We start from the raw sequence: 12,948 nt of genomic DNA on the forward strand, positions 1-12,948 counted from the left end.
GCAAAACGTCCAAAATAAATTGCAAAAAGGTCCTCGAGAAATCATGATTTTCGGCAGCAAAATAACGCGGAGCGACTTGCAGGTGTCGCTCCAGGGCCGATTTTTGGTGTCTCCGGGCGAGAGGTCCCGAGCGACTTTGGTGTGTCGCTCCAACGGGTCGCTCTGGATCGGGAGCGACCTTGGTAGGTCGCTCTGAGAGGTCGCTCCAGGTTCATCTAAGACTGTTCGGAGTAACGAGAACGCGAGCGACTTCATGGCGTCGCTTTAGGAAGGTCGCTCTGAGAAGTGGGACACAGCGACTTCGTGATGTCGCTCCGGGAGGTCGCTCCCATAGGGGTGTGAGATGCGAGCGACCTCGGCGTGTCGCTCTGGGCAAGTCGCTTCACGGGGTGAATATGGCGAGCGACTTCACGGGGTCGCTCCAGCTAGGTCGCTCTGAGAGGTGCTTTGGAGTGACCTCATGACGTCGCTGCGGAACCTCGCTCCCCTGCTCTGCTCGTCCAATGATCACATATTTCACCTCTTTTGAGCTCCAAATGCATCCAAATAGCCCCAAGAACTCCATGTGGCACTCCAACACCTGATAGAGACTCATGTATGCAAAATGTAACCTAAACATGGCTAAATCCTAGTCTATATGATCAAAATGCACATGGATGAATGGATAAGATAATGGAAATATGCAAGATATCAGGTAACACAGCAGATGCACCACCACCAGAGAACCAGCGGATGAGGAACTCCAAAATGAGCAGATAGCATGGATCTCACCCAAGACAGTGAAACATGGTACCCTTCTACAGACACCCTTATGCTTTTCAACACACACACACACCCCATTTGCTACAATGGAGGAGAAACTAGGCACCAAATAGGATTGAAGGCGCCTACGTGTCACCACCATACTCGGAGCTACTTGCATATAAGAGAGAGAAAAAACGCAGCAGTTCAAAAGGTTAACATATTCGAGAATCTCCGGATCTACGCTTATTTTTAACTCCATAAGCATTTTGTTGCTTACTACGCCCTTCCTCGTCTCTGGGTCCCTAGGTATCCACAGTAAGCATTTCCTCTCTCATCAGAGAATCTGCAACAAATAGAGGACAAACACGAAAATAAAGAGAGTTGGTTTTCAAAGAACTCCAAAATTGTAAAACTTCCAGATTTAAAGAAGAAATGACGGATATGTCACAATTGATAATCTCTTGAAGAGAAAATAGGAAAACAAAGGAGGAAGACAAACGATGGGTTCGATGGCTGCATGCTGGAGGCGTTGAACGTCAGAGAGAAGGTAGAGATTAGAGTTGAGAACCTCTCTACTGGTATTTTCGACCGAAGCCAATTTTTTTTTTAATTTCAAAGTCAATTGAGAGTATTGAAAATATAATAGTTTAGAGGTTAACTGTCTCAAAATATTATAATGGCATATGATAAGTATAAAAATAATTTTGAACAGGAAACAATATATTTTCAAAATAAAATCACCAAAAGGTAACACGATTAAATAATAAACTCCGAGGTATTAATATGTTTACATACATAAACAAATTTACGGAATTATTCGATAATATTTTAAAATTATTTTAGTGGTTTTGATATAGTGTATGAGGATAGTAAACTTATTTATATCAATGATATAACATAATTAGATATTATCGATATAACTTACTGAATTCCCGATGGATTGCCGATGGATAACTGATTTTGGGAGATTCTGTGGAGAATCCCTTAGGAATTCCCCACGGAATACCGATGGACAGTTTTTTGGGGGGGGTTTCCGTAGGGAATCCGTGAGGAATTCCGACGGGGTTTCCATGGAAATCCGATTTTCGGGGCTTCCGTCGGGAATCTGTAGGGAGTTACCAACGGATTCTCCATGGAATCCCGACAGAAACCCTAAAATTCGGTTTAAAATTCGTTTTACGATCTTTCAGAACAATGATTGCTTTCTTACAAATTAATCGGATCATATAATAAATAGGAAACACAATGATTAAAGTATTAAAAGCTCAATATTTGAAAATGCTTTTAACCAATATTTAAAATGTTTTTAATTATTATTAAAAATATTAAATAATTTGCTTTTATAATTTTTTAGTTTAAAATATATAAATTTAGCATTTATATGTTAAATTTGTAAGATTAAAGATATATAATTATAAAATCTTATGAGAAAATTTAAAAGTTTTTCTATAAATTAATTTAATTTTTGGTAAATGTTAATTAATTTTAAAATATTTAAAGAAAATTAATTGTTTTCTTTTTTTTGTTTGTTAATTTTCACAAATTCCCGACGGACCTTGTTGGGATTTTTGTTAATTTTCACAAATTCCCGATGAATTTTTGACGATTTTGTCCGTCAGGATTCACGTGTTTTCTTGTACTGGGTACATGTTTATAAAGATAGGGAAATTTCTAAGAGTTTCTAGGTCTAAACCTGAAATACAATGTAGCTTATTGCTTCTTCTATAACCTCTTTCTGGATAATCTTTCTTTTTTAACATTGTAAATACTTTCATTTCATTAACTGAGAATAGTCTAGTACAAATGGTATCACAGCAAATCAAATACAACATGGGATAAACCAAAGTAAAAGACTTAAGAAAAGAGCTCTCTAAGCCAAACTAGATAACCCACATCAATATAAGATTGAAATTGATCCTCCTTGATTATACTATCTGCTATGAGGAACGTTCCTTTAATAAATTTGACGAGGTTGAGACACCAATTCAAAAAATCTTGAATCCTTAAGAGAATCTTACTAGAGTAAAATACAAGGGAGGGCCAAGCAGAAGGTTTGGAGCCTACAATGTTGTGATCTTTACTTGCAAAGATGATGGAATCAAAATGGAGGTTCTTTATACTATCAATAGCCCAGTTCCAACTTTCATAAGAAACGTCCGACTTACTAAGGGTGTTGTTAAAAGACTTCATCCATGTAGTAACACTTTTCCTTCATGGTTACTGAGAATCCAAGAAGCTCTACCATTCATTACGCTGTTTATTTCAGGCAAGGCCAATGTTACACTGAAGCCAAGTAAGAGGAGGAGGTTCCCAGCCAAAGATGATCCTCTTTTTTCTTTCCAAATCAAGTTCCTGTTTTCCACATCTTTGATTAGAAACCAGTGATCCACTTCCTCATAAATTGATCTTGTGAAGGTTGGACTCAAAGAAAATCCTTCAAAGAAGAATGATTTTCTATTTTTCCAGATTGACCACATAATCCATGGACCACTCATTCTGATGTTTATAGGAATTCTTTGATTTTTTTCTCCATCTTTCAAACATAATAAATGTTGGAATAGGAAAGTTGCAGGGAAAAAATCAAAGCCATTGTTCGGAATAGGAAAGTTGCAGGATACCCATATTTGTTTAGTAATTGTGCAAGTGAAAAGGACATGATTAACTGATTCACCTTCCAAACCACATATCTGACAACAAGAGTCCACTTTCATTCATTTTTCAATGAGATGATCTGCCACATGAATAGTTCCACTAACTATTTTCCAAGGAAAGATCTTAATTTTTGGAGCAGTCTCCAAAGCCCAAATACAGTCTTTTATACCATTTAATGAGGGGATGATATATCCTGCCACAAGAGTGTCCTTTATGGCATCTCTTTTTGCAAACCAATAACCAGACTTCGCTAAATATTCTCTAGACAAGTATGATTCCAACTAGAAGTCTGATAAAGAAATAATCGGCTTGATCTTAAGAATAATCTCTGTCATGCATGAAGAACAAATCTTCTAGTTTTACCATATCCCAAAGATGAGAATTTGGTAACAAGAGATCATTGATTCTGAGATTAGGATCAATTAAGATATTCTTCATGAGAGATATACACATTTTTTCTCCATTACCAACCAAGGAGTTGACCGTACCGAAAGAGACTGACCATTTCCAACCATGTGAAGAATGCTTTGCCATGCTTGTTTTGCTAGCAGTGTCTGATTGAAGATTTCAATATCTTTAAAACCCATTCCTCCTAGAGCTTTTGGAATATAGAGTTTATCCCAACTAAGCCAACTGATTTTTTCTTTGTCTCCTGTTAATCTCCACCATAAAGCAGCCATAGCTGAAATTAAGTTTTAATGAGAATTTAGTGGGGGTTATTGGTTGGTGTATTTTGATGGATTTGAAAATCCAAACTAAATCTAGTGTTATTGGTTCTGTGATTTTAAAATATGTATTGAAATCATGTGTTATTCGTTTAATGATTTATAAATTCTAATTCAAATCAAGTGTTATTCAATCATACGGATTTACTAATATATTTGATTTCATAATGTATTTGAATGAATTTGCATGGATTTCTTTGTTAAAAATACAAAGGCTCAAATCCAAGGGAAAACCTCCGGATTTGTAAATACTAATGCGAGAGAATTTGAAAATTTGTATATTTTACTTGGATTTATAAATACTGTATAGATTTTTAAATCAATCAAAATATATAAACCAATAACACCTACTTAGAATTGGTCAGTGGTGACACAAGTCATGATCCATTTAACCCATTTGCTGTGAAAACCCAGAGACAAGAAGAGTGCTTGCAAGTAGGGATGTCAATTGGGTCTGATGACCATGGGCTAACTCAGTTCAAATTAAAATGGTCTTGATATGGTCAGATCCAAAGGGTTGGTAGTTTAAATGGGCTAAAACCAATTTTAAGTAAAAATTTATGGGCTAAAACTATTCGGACATGGCGTCCAATAAAATTAAAAATTTAGGGGTTTTGAAGTTGAGAAAAAATAGAAAATCAAAATCAGAAAATAAAAAATAAAAAATATGTTTTTCCACCAAAACCGCAAAATCACATTTTCCATCAAAACCGCAAAATCATGTTTTTCCATCAAAATCGCAAAAACATGTTTTCCCACCAAAACCACAAAATCAGATGACAAAAAAATCACAAAATCACGATTTCCCGCCAAAACCGGAAAATCATGTTTTTCCACCAAAATCGAAAAATCACGTTTTCCTGCCAAAACTGGAAATCACGTTTTCCCGCCAAACCGGAAAATCACGCATTCCCGCCAAAATCACAAAATCATGTTTTCCCGCCAAACCGCAAAAACACATTTTCCCACCAAAATTACAAAATATGTTTTCCCGCCAAAATGGCAAAAACATGTTTTCCTACCAAAATCGCAAAATCACACTTTCCCGCCATACCCGTAAAATTATATTTTCCGCCCAAACCGTAAATCATGTTTTCGCTAAAACTGTAAAATCAAGTTTTTCTGCCAAAACCACAAAATACGTTTTCCCGCCAAATTTGTAAATGGTGTTTTTCCAAAACATGGAAAATCCATTAAAATCATGTTTTTGCCACTAAAACTGTGAAGTTACATTTTTTGTAAAATCACACAAAAAAAAATTCTAACAAAGGTATAAAAATTTTATTTTTGGGCCCATGAATAATCCATTTGGTTATGATCCTATTTGAGATTGGTCTTATTTGGACATTGTCTATTTGAGCTTCGACAATACATGTCCAAAAATGAGATTGTTCAACTGGACAAACTCATTTGGACATGGACAACCCAATTGATATCTCTAATTACAAGTAGTTTCATTCGACCATTTTCTGGATAATCACAATATTCTATTCTTTTTTGAATATCCTCTATATATTAATTGAGAATCATTTAAAAAGTTGTAACCTTAAGTTTGTACTAATTAAAAAGAGATCATGCTTAGGTGTCATATAATTAGGATGACAATTTAGCATACGCAGCAGCTTAAGAATCAATTGAAAAAACTAATGGTCCAAAATTCAATTACTGGAGAACATTATATTAACCCAAAATATAAGAATGTTTATTCTTTCCGTTAATGAAAGCTACGAAATTACCTAATATGATTAACATATATATGACAATTAATGATTATGAATAATAAAGATTTGATAACAATTTTTGCATCCTTCCTCATTTTTGTTTAATTTTATATTATTAAAAGAAACAAAGCAATCACATCAACCATTTAATAAAAAAATTAGATTTTTTCAAATATGTCTTTTCAAATATGTTATATTTTGAATTTTTTAAAATGACTTTAAATTACAAAAAATGTTTAAAATCCCTTTGAAAATTTTGTGATAAATGGCTTAATTGTTTTGTTATAACAAGATACAAATGATCATACAATCGTATTAATATAAATTTTTATTTAATAGATATTCATATTGAATTTATATATATATATATATATATATATATATTTAATATCGTTTAAATTAAATTATGTACCATTTAAAAATACATAAATATGTTAATTTTGAAATTTGCATTGAAAGAGTATTGAGACTTTCATATTTTAATTTTGTAATTTGCATCAAAAAATACCATATCGAAAATTTTAAGATTAATGGTTTAAATTTTTTGTTACATCAAATATAAAAATGTTAATAAAACCACATGAGTGATAAGTCTCAATAATAAATATTTATATTAAAAGATACTATATATTTATTTCAATATCTTTGAAATATAATTATATACCATATAAAATAAATAAATAAAATAATTATTTTGATTTATACCATAAATATATTGTAAATAAACAAGAGATATTGTTTTGATTTATGTGATTACTATAATCTCCTATATATTAATTGAGAAACAATTGATTACTCTAGAAAGTGTAAGATTTTATTAATTAAAATTGTTTGAAAATCTTACAAGAGATCGATACAACTAAGATTAGAAGTTATTGAAATCACCTAGCGAGAATATGTATTGTACAACAAATTTGCTTTCCTAACCCTAACCCCTTTTATATTCGTCACAACACCGATAGATAATATTTGGAAGTGTCGATTGACAATTTGAAATGGTAACATTTTTTTTAAGTTCAGCCTATTGTTTTTTCTTAAATGGGGCCTAGAACAATTTTTAATGATTAACTAAATGGGCTACGTACATAGTAAAATGTGGTTTGGTTTAAAATTGTTGCATACCGAAAATCAAGATGAATCATCATCATTTCCATTTAAAATTTTGTCACAATAAAAATATAGGGTTGGGCAAAAAATTTGAATCCAAAAAACCGAACCAATGCCGATCCAAAGAATAGTACTGAACTTTAACCAAAATTAGTTAGATATCTGAATGGGTTCTAAATTTTGGTATGTTGAGAACTGGAACCGAACCTGATCCAAACTGTAATATTTTAGGTACCCAAATATATCCGAACAAGATTTATTTACTTAAATATATTTATTATTTTTAAATTTGATATCTAAAAGAATAAACAAAATATAAAAGACGTTTTTAAGTTGTCCAAAATACTTGGAAATATATACAAATAGTTATAAGTACATGTTTAAAATAGCTAAACGATACTAATAATACCTAAAATACTTAAAATATCTATTGATTTCATATCCAAATATTTTAAGCTAAACCAATTTTTATGTCAAGTTTAATATTTTACAATACATTATTAAAATTTATATGCTACATATTATTTTATTTTTAGATTTTTAAAAAATTTAAAGTATATATGAACTTTAATTTTTTTGAAAAAAAAAATAATTAGATTATCCGAACCCAAACACAAACCAAACCCACAAAGATCCGAACTGCACTAAACCCTCAAAAATTTGAATCGAACCAAATGATACTTGAATGTCTACCTCTAATCAAATGTAAAAATGTTATTGATAACAAAATGTGTATTGTTTATAATATTTAAGTACACTATTTTTACAAAAATTCACTCTGCGCAGACAGCTGATTATCATCTAGTTTTAGTTTATTATTCGAAAGCTGAAATGGTATTTAGCATTAAAGATGAATAGCTGAACAAAGAAATTCATGACACTTTGACGAGAGCAACCGTCTTAAGCTAGCAATTCCGACAAAATCGTGAATTATATTTATATTATTAAAAGTTGTTTCACCTTAATAACAAATCACCAACGGGATAAATACGATAGTCATTTAATGTGAAAAAAACAAGTCACAAACAGAATAAAATTAAGAGAGGATCGTGCAAAGGCATGTTCCATGCTCCGGTTTGCAACCGTTTCTGTTGTTTTTTTTCTCCAATAAAACACAATGGGGTTGGTAAAACGACCTAGAAAGCCATGTGTCCAGACTATTGTCGAATTATTTGCTTTTGGACCGACTTTATCCACCTTTAGACCGTTGGCTTATTAGTGCGTCGGAGTACTTTTGTTTTATCCTCCTTTACAATACAATACTCCTAAACAAAATTAAATACTGTTGCCAAATGAAAGCAAAATTAACTACTTTCTCAAGTTGTTCAAAAAAAAAAAACTACTTTCTCAAAAGCTAAAGGTATGTATGTTAGGTTAGGTAACGGTTAGAGCCTAGAGGGTAAACTGGGTGAAATAAATCAAATGATTAATTATAAGTTGTAAACTATTGAGTTAGTGGTATTAACTGCATGCAACATATTTTATAATTTTTCATATATAATTGCCATAGTTTAATCTGAAAAAAGATAGTGGACACGAAAGGTGGTGTTTTTGGTGGACCATCACGTGGTTTCGGTTTTAGCTCTACCAGCAAAGTTTGCGATTCGGACCGCCTGTGTTTCGTTGACAGTGTGGCCCTTATGGTTTGTTCCGGTTCACCAAACCCCCCACATGTGGAGACTTGACTTTTAAATTGTACATAGTATTTGTCATGCATGTCATTCGATTTTGAAAAGTTGCTAACAATCGATTAATTCAAATGAATGATCCGTTGTAGCCCTAATCTTTTTATATGGCAATGCTAAAGACTAAAGTTATGTCATTTATTATTCGTTGGCCGAATATTCGGAATATATATTCACACTCATGCTTGCACTATACTCTTCACTTTATGCAAACGATTGAGTGATTGGACTTTAACGTGAGCGCATGGGCATAGTGAATTTTTATATTAATACCAGGAGCATTGCCTCCGCGCTTGTTGTGGACAAAGTTTTTGTTTCATCTCAATATTTGTTAGGGTTATTATAGTTGTGAATCTTGCGTTTTGAATTTTTTTTCAAGTCTTTTTATTGTTATAGGGTTAGAGTTATGATGACGAATTGTGTATGCATTGTTCTCCACTTATGAAGTACTAAACTCTGTTAGTAATGTGATTGATATAGTTCGTGATGTTGTTTGTTGTGTCACTGAGACTTATTGTTTGTTTGCCTTTTAAATTTGTTTCTTGTACTATTAAGAGTACTTAAATTATATTAAAGTTGTTGAGATTACCTTTTCTTTCTCGATATTATTTCTCCAGTTTAGTTGTGTAAGTTTTGTGTATTAAGTAATAATTTTTATTATCCTTATTATGTTTGTTATATGTTTTTTTTAATTTTTAAACTTGTTGTTATTTAAAACAAATACATGAAGACTTGTAGAAATAACTACAAAATGAGTGACAGTTCTGAGTATTTGGGCATTAATGCGCTTTAAACGAATTTATGTATTTCTCATAAGAAGACAATAACATTGACCTGTTGACATTGAGCATGTAAGCTGTTTTTATAAGACAAAAGGAGTGAGCAGGTGGAGATGTTGTTGCCGCCTTTGTGTCTGTCAGGATTTTATCTTGTATCTTCTAGTTTGGTTGTGTTTGTTTCTCTTTTATTTGATGGGTAATATGTAAACAAAAATCATTGTTAGTTGTATTTATCAGAGTTCGTAGTCTACTCTGCTTTTTTGTTTAGGTAATTTCACTGATCTTGGTTGTCGTCTTCGTCTTTTTCTTTGCGAAAGTAAGTTTGTAAATTGTTAAATAGTTGGCCGTGTAGTTTGTATTTGTTTAGCTGACTCGATGTATGTGTCGTTGAGTTTTAGTTGAGGTGATTGATTTGATATATTTGTTTTGAAGTTTATTTCTAAGATTAGACAAAAAACAGAGGTGATCATTAATGATTTGTCTTTTTTGGAATTCTAATTTTTGGTGTTTTGATTGTTTGGGATGTTGTGGTTTCTTTTAAGCTGTAAAATAAAGGTTTGTGTAAAATTAGTTTGATAAGTAAGAGAGATAAATAGACGACCACATATTTTGGGTAGGAAATATTTTTGATTATTGATGTTAGCACAATATAGATAATAATATAAAGGGAATTGTGTGTTGATTGTTTCTTACGGATCAATGAGGAGACGGATAATGACTCGGGTTGTTTATTTGGTAAGGTCAGAGCCCTGGACAGAACGAATTTACCCAACCACATATGCGAGTTTAAATATCAGTTATGATATCGAAACATAATATAAACTCAGATGCAATATGATAATATACCTGAGAGTTCTAGGTTTGTGTTCGCAATCACTTGAAAATTGTCAAACAATCTAATTATGACTGGAGATTGATCTTAGGAGCATCTATGATGACTTCATCAATAATAGTTGGTGAGATGAAACGAATGAGGAATGAATGATCAGTTATCTTTTACATGCTTGAGAACCTATCAACCTCAAAACGATCGACTTACACAATGGAACTGGCTTTCAAAGATGGCATGTAATGATTAGCACGTCAGGCTGGAATAAACTCATGAATCACAGAATCTGCAAATAATATTATTCAACAAAGAATCAGGAAATCAATTAAAAATAATCTATATTATTTTCCTTCCCTAGGCCCGGTCCACAGAGAAAGCCGAAGAAGCAAAGGTTTCCGACCTTCATAAATATATATTAGTTTCGGCCATCAATGTACAAAGTATCCTTTAGTTTAGTGGTATAAATGTTGGTGTTTATATCTCAATAACCCGGGTTCGAGCCATAGACTTGACACTTTTTCACACTTTTTTAAAAGTGGAACCCACAAAATGCTGACGTGGCGCGCTGAGGAGAGAGCAAAAACTCAATCATTATAATATAAATTTATTCGTTAAATAGTTTTAATATTTTGCAATACCACGATTTTTTTTTATCATAAAATGACAAATACAAATATTGGTATCTTAATTGTATCATCATTGTTGAAGAGTTAAAATATTAACACTCATTTTAATTATTTTTAAGACTTCATATGTACAAAAAAAAATTAAGTTTTGCGGCCGACATAAATCACAAAAAACAGATAGGAAACATCAATTGTAAAATGACGAAAGAAGATTAGGTTTTCTGCTTTCGATTTGCTTACTATTAACTCTCCATAAGTGATTTCATTTTTTACCTCTATAAAATTGTGCTTTCGTTCTCGTTTTGGTTTCACTGATATGAGTTTTTTTCTTTTTTAATTTCTTCTGTGAATTCGGTGAGTTACACAATTGTCAATTTAAAAAGATGGACATCTGGAAAAATTAGTTCCACCCCAGATACATATATAAAAATTAAGTTTTTGAAGAAAATCACCGTCAAACTCTATTCTTAGGTTAGTGTTCAAATCTATTTATCAAACTGTTATAAAATATAAGTGCAAACTCGAAATATAAATGTATGTCTAGTATATATTCACTAGTTCGGTCTAAAAACATCTATTCTAGAACAATAAAACAAATTACTTATTTTATTAACCTACGCTTTTGAGGTTTAGTTACATAAGAGTAAACCGATAAATATATATATATATATATATTAGAAAAAAAACAAATATTAGACGAATGATTAAATCTCTCATTCTTTGAACAAACTCAAAAGGAGGTGATTGGAATCTTATAATGATATTTTATTAAAAACTTTTTAGAAATAAAAATCAAGACTAAAATATTTAATTTGAATGAAATAATATTTATATATATAATGCTTCCAATATTAAAAATCAGTTCGATTTGAAGACTTTTATTTCTGAGATTGTCATGATCAAATAACATATTAGAAACCACATATTTAAAAACTAATTTGTATACATAAAATTATATATATATATTAGAGTAAACACATAAATCAAAACCAATACATTTTCTTTATTTACAATCTTGTTTTTGGTAAATAAATAAAAAAAAAATCATTTTATTTACTTTATATAGTATATACTTAAACTTTAGTGATATTGACATAGATATACATATATATATATATATATATATAGTATATTTCAATATAAATATTTATTATTGACACTTCCTACTCATATGATTTTATTAACATTTGTATATTTGTTGTAACAAAAATTTAAACCGTTAATCACAGCACTTTTAATGTGAGATTTATCAATACAAATTTCAAAATTAAAATATCAAGATCTCAATAAGTTTTCAATGCAAATTTTGAATTTTATATTTTTATATAGTTTATAATTTAATTTAAATGATATTAATATATATATATATATATATATATATATGAGAATCTATTGAGATTCCATATTCATACGATTTATAATCATTTGTATCTTGTTTGAACAAAAAAACGTTAAACCATTGATCATAAAAAATTTCAATGTGAGACTTTTACCATATTTAGTAATTTCTAGTCCTTCTAAAAAATTCAAAATATAACATGTAAGAAAAAATGTCAAGTTTTTTATTATATGCTTAATGTGATTGTTTATTTTTTTAGTAATATAAAATTAAACAAAAGAGAGAGGATAAAAAAATTGTTATCAAATATGTATTATTCATAATCATTAACTGTCATATATATGTTAACCATATTAAGTAATTCCGTAGCTTTTATTTAAGAAAATAATTGAAAAAATTCTTTTGTACACTAATAATCAATTTGATAGTTAATTTAATAAAAAAATAGTATATATTTATATGAACCAACTTATTTTTCTAAAGATTCTAAGAATCATCCTAGTGATGACACGTGGCTACGAAAACATGTTGTAATGTTTTAGGATTAATATATAAGAGATATGTTTTTAACATTTCACGACAAAAAAATAACAATTTTCTAAGAAAACACTGGAAAACACAGTTTATGAGCACAAAGAAAAAAATAGGAAAATAGTCTGCATTCAGAGCTGGAAGCGCTACGATAAACAATGAAAAGCATGTTGTTTCATTCGATATACGAGCAATTGAGGACGGACTGCA

This window comes from Brassica napus, chromosome C6 (assembly GCF_020379485.1).
Source record: "Brassica napus cultivar Da-Ae chromosome C6, Da-Ae, whole genome shotgun sequence".
Taxonomy (NCBI): Eukaryota; Viridiplantae; Streptophyta; class Magnoliopsida; order Brassicales; family Brassicaceae; genus Brassica; species Brassica napus.